The sequence below is a fragment of the Cyclopterus lumpus genome, chromosome 23, assembly GCF_009769545.1.
Source record: "Cyclopterus lumpus isolate fCycLum1 chromosome 23, fCycLum1.pri, whole genome shotgun sequence".
NCBI classification, from domain to species: domain Eukaryota; kingdom Metazoa; phylum Chordata; class Actinopteri; order Perciformes; family Cyclopteridae; genus Cyclopterus; species Cyclopterus lumpus.
Window position 1 is genome coordinate 6,662,381 of NC_046988.1, and position 13,838 is coordinate 6,676,218.

At 42.1% G+C, this 13,838-nt stretch overlaps 1 long non-coding RNA gene across 1 annotated transcript in view; it reads left to right on the top strand.

Moving 5' to 3' along the window:
• Positions 1 to 11,014, top strand: part of LOC117726104 — a 29,109-nt gene extending 18,095 nt beyond the window's left edge. The window contains exons 3-4 of the long non-coding RNA XR_004608972.1: positions 5,188 to 5,310; positions 10,921 to 11,014. This is a non-coding gene — a long non-coding RNA (uncharacterized LOC117726104). The remainder of the gene's footprint in view (positions 1 to 5,187; positions 5,311 to 10,920) is intronic.
• The last annotated feature ends 2,824 nt before the right edge of the window (positions 11,015 to 13,838 follow it).

Here is a 13,838-nt window from a genome sequence, read left to right on the forward strand (position 1 = left end):
CGACAGGCTTTTGTTATAGTGATAGATACCCTGATGGCTAATAACTTTTTCTGCCAACATCTGAAACAAGATAAAAGCTGCTGGGTCTGTGTCCTGTGAGACCAAACAGTTTGTCCATGTAATGAGCAACACGTTGCATACGACTTGAAGTTTTTACAGCTCTGCAGCGTGCGCGTACTGTGACCCGTAGCCCCATAATGTCCGCCGGGGGGTCATGGAGGTTAATAGAGACTGATGTATGAGGCCCCAGAGTGACATCCCAAAGGGGATGGCCCCTTAATCCTTATTATGCCTGTGTTAGTGATCCTTACCTTTCAAAGCAAACAGCACGCTCCCTTTGCAGTGGGGCCCCGGCCTGCCCCCGGCGTTACACTTCTGACCCCGGGGTCGTGGCCTTTGTTCGGAACCCTTTAGAGTCTGACCTTGGAGGTCACGGCTGTAATAGAGAAGTTGTCAAGGCACGTGCTGCCGAGGGGCCCCTCAGCAGACCACCTCGTAGAGGGAGCGGGCGCACCGCAATGGTCACCGAAGAGAGGAAGAAGTGTGTGTGTGTGTGTGTGTTCGCTGGAGTGTGAATGCATAGATGGCAGTAACTTATAAAGTGAAAATACTACTGGAGTTATATGTGTGAGTCTATAGAAGAAGCAAAGACCTGAACTTTGGCATTTTAACTGCAATAAGTCATGTATTTACAGAAGTAGCTACTGCAGAGAGGGTCACCTCTCTCTTTACTGGCAATCTCAGGGGGTTCTACTTATTTAACTGCATTATATTAACTGCTGACTAATTACATTAAATAAATACATTGAAGAAATAGAATTTTTGGTACAGAAATGGATCATACATTTCAATTTTTTTGTTGGCTAATGATGAAAGAGAGAGCTGTTTGTTTGCTTTTCTGTTCTACTTCCTGTGAAATTAATGAATAATCTGTTATTTAATTACAATTCATGTTGTGATTTGTCTATATTTATATTGTATTCATTTGCCATACGAGTACAACAAATATTGTGGCTTATATTATCCCTGCTTGTCCCATGGCGTGTTATAAATGTAATCTGTGTATTGGTCGTGTTTGTTGCAGTGGATCTGTTGGAGGATTCATAAGGATGTGAAGGTGTCTGGGGTCTGATAAGACCACGGAATCATCAACTGAACTATAACTCATTTTGACTGTGAGAGGTTCACTGCCATGTTGACACCGAGCAACTTGAGCTTCTTGCGGTCAGTTTGTTTAACACTTTTGTTTCTCATCTTTTAAATATAATGTGGCAGAACCAAATCACTCAACTGCAGTTGTTCTTCTTTTTTAAAACATTTAAAAAATAGATGGTAAATATTTAAAATATGACTAGCATGCATTACAGATGTCTACCGTGCAATAGGCTTTTACACACTGACATTAAATGTAAAGGCAGAGAACAGCTTAGATTTAACCGGGAGGTGAAGGGACTTGATGAAAAAAATTGCGGTTGTGGACTCTTGGAGGTGTAATAAATGAGGTTGTTAATATTGGAGTTTCATCAATGGCAGCATTACGCAGGCCGCTCCTGCAGGGGCGAGGCTGCGCTGAGGGCTACAGTGTCAGAAATTGGCAACTGAGCCAAAACCAAAGTCGTATCCTCAAGTGAACTCTCCACGACGTACGGTGCAACAGGCTCTGCCAAGTTTTCTGAATCCCTACCACATGTTAGATGGTAAACAACTGACTAAAAACGGTGTCTTGGATAGACGAGAAGGGCAAAGGGACTCACCAAATTGCTCATAAAAACATGCATCTGTTGACACTATTGTTTGATTTATATTCTGCATGCAGTTGTAGTGGCGTTTTCTGCTTGCAGTGATTGCAATTGGTTGAGAGACGTGGTGAGATGTGACGTCACAGGGTTCCATCTGATGACTGTTTGGTGCTCGGCCCGTTTTCTTTCTTCTGATCAAGGAACACGAGTGAATTTATGTCTTGATAAAGTGCAGTGAAATCGTGGGTTGTCTTGTGAACCCCTGGATTTCTGTCTCAGACAAGTGCACTCAATCTCTGTGTCTCTCTCTCTCTCTCTCTGGCTCTGAGGTAGAAACACACAGCAGTGTAACGCCTTTTCTTTCAGCTTCCAGGACAGAGTGAGGAGGTAGGAGAGACCGCTATTAACCGAGCGGCCATATTAGTTTGCTGTTTACTCACTCATACTCGCTCTGGTCTTCGTCGTCTTCTCCACAGTAAAAAAAAAACACACACGAGAAAACGGTTGAGTGTATATTAAAGAGGTTTTCCCACCGTATTTGTTCTAATGTGTGCGATTCCCTTTTAGACTCTGCTTGAGCAATAAAGACTGACTGAAATCAAAACCAGCTAGCTGTGCTGCATGACGTGAGCCGTCGTCTTTTCTGTACAGTTCTCTCTTTTTCCCCTTCTCTTTTGTGCGGCTGCTACTTTGGGGAGAGAGGAGGGAAGAAAATGTGCCTGTGCTGAGTTCTGGGTTTCTTTTGGTAAAGAGAAGACTGGAGGGAAGGAAAAGCGTCCGCAAGAGAGGAAGTTGTTTTTCTGCCGTCTGGGAATCTGTTGCAAACAGCTAAGGGACATTAAAGCATTTTGGCCACGGAGAAGTTTTCGGGGAGGGGAGTCGGGTGGAAACCGGACGGGTGTGAATAACCTTCAGCGGGCTGATGCAGAGGTTGGTAGGTGTGCATGAGACGAGGGGAGAGAGAAAGACAGCAGGATCCTCCTCATGCGGGCTGAGATTAACACTAGCTGCTCAGAGCGAGGCTGTTTTTTACTGTAGGCTATAACAGTGCTCCTGAAAGGACAAGAAAGGGTGGGATACAGAATAGGCTGGACACTGAGGGGGAGGCGGAGGGGGAAGGAGGGTGCAGGACACAAGCAGAGTCATCAGCAGAGTCCATTTTATCTTTTGGTTACTGCCCGACATTTCTCCTCTCCTTGTTCACGCGCAGGACCGCAAGATCACAGCATGTCACGCGTGGCCTAGTAATGGCACATGGCGGGCGCACTGCGGTAAATATTACAGGATTTTACAGCATGGTTCGCTGTTTGAATCATGGCAGTCGCACCCAGGTGCTCAATGTAGCTGCTCTCATAACTCATTGCCCTGTCTGTGAGAGAAGAAACCGTAATCAAGACGACATTCATCAGTGATCATGCCAGGCTTTCATTTTAGGCCTTTATTCAGGGGACGCCATTGGTTTTGTTCTGCCCTCTGGAAGTTTTGTGTGAAAGGACAGGAAGGTCAAAGACAAAGATATTAAACTCAGAGCAGCAACAGCTCTGAAATAAAAGAGATAACTTGTTAACCGTTCTCACGCCTATTAGAGTTACTTGTTGCAGGTTGTTATCATTTAAATCACTCGTGAGCGTTTGTGTGTCTGCCTCCCCACCCCGCCTCATGCACGCACACGTTGCGCCGGGCCGGTGATGAAAATGCGTAGTGCGCACGCACTCCCACACGTCCCTGTTTCATCATCAGCTGAGCCCTTTCTCGTCCACTCACAACTCTTCTCCCCTCCCTCTCTCGCCCCCTCCCCTCCCGGCTCTAGCTTCTTTTCCTATCCATCGCTCTCCTCCTCCTCTCTCCCTGGGTCCCGACCACATGCAAGAGGGTAGACTAGGGCGCTGCAGCTCTGAAAAAAAGAGGGGAAAAACGCTCTGCTGCTATTTCTACAGACGGGCCCTCCCCTTTAGCTAGTCTGTGCCAAAAGAGGGAGGGATTTTTTACTACTCCCAGTCCCAGGATTTTAACCCCCTGCCTGCACTCGCTTCTCTCAGCAAGATCGACTCAATATCATGCAACAAGTGGCTTTGCTTTACTCCTACTTCGACATTGCTGCGCCATTTGCAAAGACATTTTTCCGGGAGCCTCGGTTTTCCTCACTCCGCGGGCACGCATTTTGGTCAGTTTTCACTGCTTCTGGGTTGTTGTCGGTAGAGTTAAACTGGACTGGGGAGACTCAGTGGTTTTGGTTTGTGCTCCACCGTGATGCAAAGGCTTTCTCGAGCACGTGCTCAGTGATTGCTCGCCATGCTTCCTTTTCTCGGGAGTCGTCCCTCAAGCTGAGGACGAAGACGGCAGTTTGTTTTTTGCATGTTGTTCAGCCAGCTGCTCGATTCCGTGTTACCTGTGCGTGTTTCTTGATTTCAGCAGATGATTTCTCATATTTTTCCTTGTCCTCTTATCTCTTCTGCCATCCGCCTTCTTCACCCTTTCCATCTCTAAACCTCTCCCTCTTTTGGGTTTTCTGCCCCACCCTCTCTCTCTCTCTCTCTCTCTCTCTCTCTCTCTCTCTGGTGTGGGCAGTCTTTGGTGAAAGGGGAGCAGGAGGGTGGAGCAGGGACGGGGCTTTTTCTGGGACAGGTGCCAATTCCAAACAAAAGACACAAAAAGCCCAAAAGAGTGAGATAGTTCCCAACGACAGGAAAAAAGTAGTATGTTTAAGAACGTATTTGTAGTAATAACGTGTGTGCATGTGTCACTATTCTTCTTTTGCAGGACTTTTTATTTTGTATTTTACGAGTGAGTAGCAGCAGAGATCTTGAATCCCCCCCCCCTCTCTCTCTCTGCTCTCTTGCTCCCGTGAAGGCATTTGAGTTTCGAGCGGGCAAAAGAAGGAGGGCCGGGTGGGGTTTGGAAGGGGCAGTGGGAGGCGGAGCCCTGCCTCCTCTCCTCCCTGTCGAGTCTTCTGCATTATTCATATGCCCAGGCCAGTGCTGCAATCTAACTGGCTGCCTGGCTTAGCATTCACCCGACATTCAGTGGCTCTGTTTGCTAACATTCCTCATTCAAAGCCTTGTTAACTGCCAGACGGGAGGAACACGCGACTCCATGGGAAACCCACATGGCCTCCTTATTGTGGCGGGCACTGACAGTCTCAGACTAGGAGGTGGCAGAGAGGGGAGAGCAAGGGGAGCTGGTTTGTAAATATTAGAAAGCAGTTTGCAGACTAAAAGGCAAGTTGCCGGAGGCGTAGACACGGGTTTAGGGTAAGGTGGCCAGATTGACAGGGTAAAACCCAGACAGATGGGCAGACGGACACATAGACAAGGCGTTGAAGCAGACAGGGAGGCTGGCACTTTCCGGGACTCTGAATGGGTCTCTCGTTGGCGTGCCCGCCTACTCCTTGCAGGGAGTGCAAAGCTGTGTGACTGAATCCGAGCTCCTTCTCTGCCCTTCTCCACAGAGAGGATATGTGGACATACTGGGAGCAGCCACAGAGGGATCCAGCACAATGAACGGCGGCGATTTCAGTGCTTTACCCAGGATGGCCATGGCGTATGTGCCACTTGTCTACAAAGTCTCAGTGGTAAGTCTGTGCGTGTTTATGTGTGTGCGTGCGTACGTGTGTGTGTGTGTGTGTGTTGTGAGGTTTTATATTGGCAAAACGATGAAACATATGCCACAGTGCGACTTCGACTGACCTGATCTCTAAGTTTTAAGTCAGGGTGTTGTTTCCTTCAGGGCTACACAACTATCCAGAGAGACCAGGCTTAACTAAATATAGGAAAACCAGGGGGTAAACGTGGCACGGGCTTTGAATTTCAGACAAAACCGAGCTAATATCTCCTTCTGTGCGTTCCTACCTGCAGTTTTGCGCTCCAGGTCGGCCTCATGTGAGTGTGTGTAAAAGAGTAACGTTTTTGGAGGGAGCAGAGAAGCACCAGTGCTGTAAATTTGGGCCGAGGGCCAGACAAGGCCTGCTACACAAGGCCCAGCCCCACCATATTGCTCCCTCTCCCCCCCTCTCTCTCTCACTCTGTCTCACTCTGTGTCTCTCTCCCTTTCTCTCTCCCGGTCAGCTATCAAAAAAGTATTAACAGCAATTATCGTATTGAGTTCGCTCAATAAAACCTCATCTGAGTGAATATGGGCGAGCTTTCTGGTTTATCGAAGGTTAAACATTTGAAAATGGGTCATCGCTGACACGTGGCCACACGTAGCTTTGATATAGCTCCAACAGGCCTGTTACTACATAGTTACATACCTGTTACTATGCTCTATAACAAATGTGGCTCAAATAGGAAGCGTTCATTTACATTTTTATTATTTTTCCTTTAAGTTAACAAGAAATATGCTTCAAAACATTAAGCCTTAGACATTTATCTGTAGTTCGATTATACGGTTTGAAGATTCAATTAAATCCAAAGCTTTGTAACCTAACAGCATTTAGATTTGTGTAATTGAACCGGAATAGAGTGGTATGCTATATACATAATTAATTCAAGTTATATTGTCATTAATATTAGGATCACACCTGCTTCATCCCTCAGGAAGAATATCATCTCTATTTTTGTCTGTATTATATTTGCCACATAATTAAAAACCTCAATGTGCCACACCCATCACGATACCTTCCAGTAAGGCATATTTTAATTATCGGCCATAAATCACTTTTTTTTGCACGAGCGCTAATTGAAAATTCTTAATTATTTTTCTGCACCGCCTGTCGATATGTTGAACACCTCAGCACATGAGAGTCGACCATGACCAGCCAATAGGTAGGAGTGGAGGCAGCGTGAGTCATCACAGATAGCTCTAGTCCTCCCACCTACAGCCCACGTTGGACAGGCCTATTCATCGGCCACTCTCTACAGGGTCTGGCGCAGACTCATCCCCGACTTTGTCCGCCGCATTCGGTGCGACCGAGCTCGTCTTCTGAGACCCTCGGCCCGGTGAACGTGTGAGTTAGCACGCCAGCATTTGAAAAAGCAACACGTCACTGTGGTCTAACCAATGGGCTCACGGCGTGCAGCAGTAAAAACTGCAGCAGAATCAAATGATGGATGCGATTGCTCGCTGCTCTTCCTGTCTATGTCTTTCTTTTCTACTTTATTGCCTCTAACTCTCTTAGACGCATATAAATAAATGTTAATATTTGCGGCGAGGAAAATCAAACGCTCGACAGGGAAACGGGGAGGAACGCGCTTTCATACACGTTTCATAACTTGGAACCTGCTGATCGTCTCATATGGATATGTTTTAAAGTGTCCTGTGCATACTTACACTGTTAGGTCTATTTATGTCATGAATGACAAGAAAGTCATGCCGTTAATTCCATAAAATATTGGCAGACTATTTCACCCCGAGAAGACAAGAAATAACATGACGTTGGAATTTATTAAAAATAAATATATATTTTCACACAAAACAGTCAGTTGTGCTTCCTGATAAACCACTAAGGAGCCCTGTATCGTGATTTTGTTTCAACATTGAATTTGCGAGCCTGGTTTCAAAAGAAAATCATCTGATTTGTGACAGAATGTTTGAAAACAGATAACTTTAAGGGAATGTGAAATCTAACCATCACACCACATCTTAACACACGCACACACACACACACACACACACACAGGCAAAATACCCAGACACATTTGAAGCTATGTACCCCACAATGAACCCTGGCTCATAAGATGAATAGGGTTCCCACGCCCCTCCCAAGGAGTGCAGGGCACAGTCGCCTCCTCTGAGCATTCAAACACACACACACACTCACACACGCACACACACACTCACACACAAACACACACACAATGCACAAACTACAGATGGCCACACAGTCTTACCCAATCACACATAGGTGCATTAGAGTATAATAAAGGTAAATGAAGGTAAATTAGTATTTGGTGCGTTTTACTTTTGGTTACATTTCAGTCGGGCCTCCTTGTTTCTGTGTGTGTGTGTGTGTGTGTGTGTGTGTGTGTGTGTGTGTGTGTGTGTGTGTGTGTGTGTGTGTGTGTGTGTGTGTGTCATAAGGGTTTGTTTTGCAGGGAGAATTTAAATGAAGCAGAAACAAAAGTTTGTGGGAGAATCTAAAATGTCCATATCTAAGGGTTGAGCAACACAAAGTCCTTGATTGTGTGTTTTCTTTTTCACAAACCCCATATATATATATATATATATATATATATATATATATATATATATATAAAATAAGATTTATAATAACAGGACTGGAGAAACCAAATATATACATTGTGTATATATATACACACACACACATATGTGTGGCATAGTTTCTAAAATGAAATCTTTTGATTAAACAAGGGATTTAGTTTTGTAATTTAGTTTAGTTTAGTTTTAAAATAATTTTCTCAAATAAACTAGGCTGTTAAAAATAATCGTACAATATATTTATATTGATTGTTTTAATTACGCTTTCTGATAGATAAATACTTTTTTAAAGAGGACTTTCTCTTTGACACTGCATTGTGTGTGTGTGTGTGAGAGAGAGAGGGGTGAGACCTAAAATATGTATTTATATGTGTAACATTGCATAGTATATTTCAGATGATTTGTAAAATAAAAGCACATTTTATTTGTAGCTTGTTTGATTCTTCCATTATTTTTCTTTTATATTTTCAACATATTAAACACTTGAAATTTCAGCATTTCATTTTTAGAAACTAATAAAATCTAGATAGATGTAATAAATAACATACAGTAATGTAATTCCTGCTGGTAATTTTCGAAGTTAATACTTTATCTTAAGCTCCCTCAATAGTGGCCAGTATATGGTAATATAGTTATGCAGTCTAAATTGAGCTGCAGTATTCTGAGCCGTGATCACTCGAACACATGTTACATCAACCTTAATGATACAGTCAAGTAGCTGCTTGGCAGGTTTATGACCTGAGGGCTACATGGACACCTTGGTGTGTGGGTTTTGTGAATGTATCTGCACAGTATTGTGCGTGTGTGCGTGTGTGTGTGTGTGTGTGTGTGTGTGTGTGTAGACGTGGATGCATCCTTCAGGTTCCTGTTTCAGCGGCCTGCAGGCACACAACGAAATTAACAGTTTGTCGTTAGTTTATTAAACGCAATCCAACTCGCATTGTTCCCAGCACACAGCAGCAACCGTGGCAGCGAGTGACGTGTCCCGTCAAAATCAACTCCGTCGGGTTGTGTGTGTCATGTCATCTGAATCAGTAAGTCTCTGGTGCGGCTCTAAAATAATCTCCTCAAAGGAAATTAGTCGGGGAAAAAGGGGGAAAGAAAAGCCGTCAGCCTAAAGGGCAAATGAAGATTAGAGGGAAACAGTACACGAGGGCACACCGGCTGGCACCCGGAACTGCACAAAGGCCTCATTGTCACAGGAGTCCTCAGCTCTGCTCTCACTCCCCGTGTACTTGGGGAGACATGACACCTGTTGGTGGTTCTGTTCAACTGCAGGCGGAGTGACAGGACACGAGGGTGGTGCTCAAATTTATATATTTTCTAACCTACTTCCAAGGGCCATGAATGTGTTGGATGATTTACAGATATGGTCACAGGTCTTCAATTTCTCCAGTGACGAGAAGTTAGAATGACAAAAGAAAAAAGACCACAGTCCAAAAAAAGAAAGAAATGCCTCATTGCTTTTGATTTATATTTGCTGATTAGACAGTTTTTTATCAATCCTGAAGATGCACAGGATCCACTTACTTGAGTGTCAAGAGTTGAGTGTTTCATCTTAAATAATTTTACAAATCATTCTTGACAGTTTAACACAGTTTTGGTTATGGCTCTGAGTGCTCTTTTGAAAAGTTGTGCTTAAGGTCATGGCTGCAGGGTGTTCCTCAGTTACACCCAGGGGCGGACTGGAGGAAAAAAGTGGCCCACTCAATGCACGGTGCGTTGCCCAGTCAATGCAAGGTGCGTTGCCCACTCAATAAACAGCGCGTTGTCCACTCAATACACAGCGCGTTGCTTCTATTATATTTTATGAGACACTGGTGTGTTTGGAGTGCATTAATATGATAATACTTCCTGAAAACAATTAATTTTATTTAAATATAATATATATATATATATATATATATATATATATATATATATATATATATATTTATATATATTATATTTTAGAAACTAACAAGATACAAACAGAAAAATATGCAGGATTATTTTAACCCTCTCCTAGCAGTTACTAGAAATATTAGTTCCAATTTCTCACTTATCTCTAGTAGTTTTTAGCTATACGGATACCGGCTTCTGAGTACAGAAGAGACCTTTTCCATGGACAACATTTGGATCTGCCACAGAGGAAATTAATTATAAAATGAATGATGGCTGCTGTGAAAAAGTTCCCTTTATATACTATTTATTTAGGACAAAGAAGTTCCCATTTGAGCAGTTCCCAGTGAAGTATGTGGTTTATCCAGAGAAACAAAAAGAGAATAACGAGAACATAAGTTTTCTGTAATTTCAGTAGAAGGCCTTGTCCCGTGTGAACCCGACACCTTGCACTTCACTCGTTAGCAGAGTACGTGTAGGAGATGCAGGTCCACTGTACACCTTACGAGCTCGGCCATTAAGTAGATTGTGTAGAGACGTGTGTGGCATTTATGGGATAACCGAGCTGCAATAAAAGCAGCCGCAAACTAGTGCGTGCGTGCGTGCTTGTGAGGAGTTAAGGCAGTGACTCACTTTCATAAGTTCGGCCCCAGTTCGCTGCCTCACGTTCCCCCAGCTCGCTCCCCAGCTCGCTCCCCAGCTCCAGGGGAAACCGCAGCACAGCCGCCGCAGCCTCTCCTGTCTCACTCAGGAAACTCTGAAACAACCATGACCTCCCTGTTTGACCTTTCAGACAGATGTACAGATTTATGCTCATTTGCACTCAGATTTCCTGTGACATACACAAGTTTGCAGGAAATGAAGAATGATGGATTATTCAGAGGATTTATTTGACTAGTTTTCAATTAATGGTGCCGTGTATGTGTGTCATCGTAGATAATGCAGCGAGTCCTCACTTGCAAACAATCAAATAGACACAGGTACCGATTTCCATGTTTGACACGTTTTACATGTGATCGCGCGGGTTCACGTGCACAGTGGAGCGCAGCCGTAACGGGATACTCATGTGTAAAATAAGAGGTGAAAGTTTGACCTTTTGACACCGTGCAGCAGCTCACTCTCTCCTCTCATTTGTCTCCATCAGGTCGAGGAAACCCAAGAGGAGGAGAGCTGACAGACCAATGAGACTGAAGCTGCTTCGAGGAGGCGACCTGTCAGGCATAAGTGACTTTGATTTGCAACAATTAAGGCATGAAGACATGATCTCAGTTTATGACATACAGTTAGATATTACTGCTCTGCTCTCACATCAAATTGGATTTCCTTTAAATATAAAATACAATACAAGTTAATTAAAAACATAATAAAACAAAGAACTTATCAATTGCATTAATATAGTGAACACTACTTACATTAGTTAGGCAATTTAGATAATGATTGTGTGATTGCACATGACGATATACTGCAGCAGTTAAATTAATCCTTATGTTCATGCTAGTAGGGACACATCACATCCTGACAAAATCACGTTGAAAGAGTTGTCTTGATGAAGCCATAGTGTTAAGCAAAAAATAAAATTGAGGGACTCCCATTTTAATATAATTAAGAATTTTTATTTTGTTTTATTTCTAATATATCAATTTACAAAATGTACAATACAATAATACAGTAATGACACACGGGCATGTAGGTTTGTTCTTGATAAGATCATCTTAACTCACTTTGTAGCTTTCTTGTGTGTTTACAACTGTAACTCACAGTCTTCATCAGCCGACACGTGTTTCACATTTCAACCCTCAAAAAAAGAGAAGGTATGTTTATTAGATGAACTTGTGCTAGAAGGTTCCCTTTGTCATCCTGAGTTTGTGTTCCCTCAGATCGACCATCAACTGTGTGACATAAGAGGCACCTGCGGGAGATAAACTGTCTTTTGGGGTGAGGTAGTAGGTTGTATAGTTTTAGGGTCATTCCAAGCTGTCAGATGACTATACAACATACTGTCTTTCCTGAAGCGACTGTGATGGCATCATCATCATCATCATCATCATCGGCACAAAGAAAAATACAACTTTACCACTGCAGATCATGTTTTTTGTATAAATACAATGTATATATATATATATATATATATATATATACACAATGTTAAAGAGAGAGACAGTTAAATATGACAGCAATGTAATGTAAGAGATAATCTTCACAATTTCAGACAGTTCAGAGATAGATACTGTTGGTGTTTTAAATTGGTGCTGAGCATAATTTTAAGAAGAATTTCCTACTTTTTTTGTACTGTAACATTCAGTGTGTTGGCTTTCCGTTTTGATTACCTGACATTCTTTGGAGTATATTTCTGAAATATAGACATTAATTGGAATTTTGAACCGAACTGTGCAAATGTTTCAACAAAATTCCTCCATTAGCTGATAGTTGCATCATGTTTTTTATTCGTACTGAAAAGTATCACTTTATCTCTAATGTTATCATAGCTAACCATGCTGTATTCTCACAATAGCAACACAGTGGATCTGTCTTCATTCGCAGTGACGAGATGTGTCCCAACCTTCCCACCCACCTGGGTGACTCGATGGTGCTCGTACGGGGTGAGGTAGTAGGTTGTGTGGTTTCAGGGTTGTTATTTTACCCCATCAGGAGATAACTAGACAATCTACTGCCTTCCCTACAGGGCAACAATACATCACATGACTGTGTCCTCTTTCTACAAAGGGAGAAAGTGATCTAGCATTTGATTTCAAATAGGTGAGTGCTGCCAAATTACAATAAGCATTTCATAACAACGGTCATTACCGAAAAGATTTGTAATTAATGTAAATAGCATGTGAAGTGCAGTTGGCTTTAGACATTTCATTTTCAGTATCATGCATTTTTTTGTGATGTACTGTTTCATTAATACATCAATAAAGACTGGATTAGAAATAATATAACAACAAACTGGAGTGTGATCCATTCAATTCATACTGAGGTGGAGTAGTAAATATCTGGTTATTATTGGAATAGTTTCTGGAATTCTTGCCTTATTCAGTTTATTATATTTAAGAATATGAATCTTAAAAGGCTCTGTAACTCAGGCTTTAACATGTGGATGTTCTGTTTTCAGTAGAATGTTGTCAAGTTAGTATTTGTCTTTTTTATTTTTGACTTGTTTCTGAAATAAGTTAATTACCTGGATCAAAGGAAAAATATTTTCATGGTTACATTTTTTAAATATTTATTTCCAGAAAAACAAATACGAGCAAAGATTATAAATGCATTTTATTTAACAAATGTTCAGCATTCTGTAACACACAGAATGTCATAGGTTTTCAAGTTTTTAAATTGTAAAGATGCATCCCAGACTTCTTCAAAGCTCATATCTGGTTCACACTGTATTTCACTTGATTACGCTTCAGAGTGTGGAAAACCCTCACAGATGGAACAAGGTGCCGAGGTTCCCGCAAGGAATCATATATGATAACCCTCCCTCTCGTCTCCCCGCGTGAAAAGTGTTTGTTTGTCTCGCTTTACTGTGGAAGTCAACAGGAAAGGATTCTGGCTAAACACCCTAACAGTCTGACCTCAGGATGGAGGCATTGAAACATTGCTACCCAGTAGATGGCGCTAGATATTACATGTTGGAAATATGCATATTTTGACCATGGGCAAAATATTTGTGACATGTTTCTAGCAGTTTAATTGGGATTTATATACTCTATTGTGTATGCAGTGGTGGAATTAGTACTCTGACCCTTTACTTAAGTTAATCACTGTAATTTAAGAATACTCCCGTGCAAGTAAAATCCCAGTGTTGAAATTGTACTTAAATTATCAAAAATAAACGGTAAAATGTTTCTTATCAGTGTTGATAAGAAACTATGATATAGTATATTATATTCGTATTACAGATGCATTCACGAGTAAGATTTGCACATTAGCAGTGTTTTATAAGCACTCGGTTGTGAGTACAAATAAATGTTAGACAGTTATTGTCGTAGAATAGTTTAAATGTAAAAGTACCAAAATAATTGCATAATTTGAGCAATTTAGCTCAAATAGAAATGCAGAACT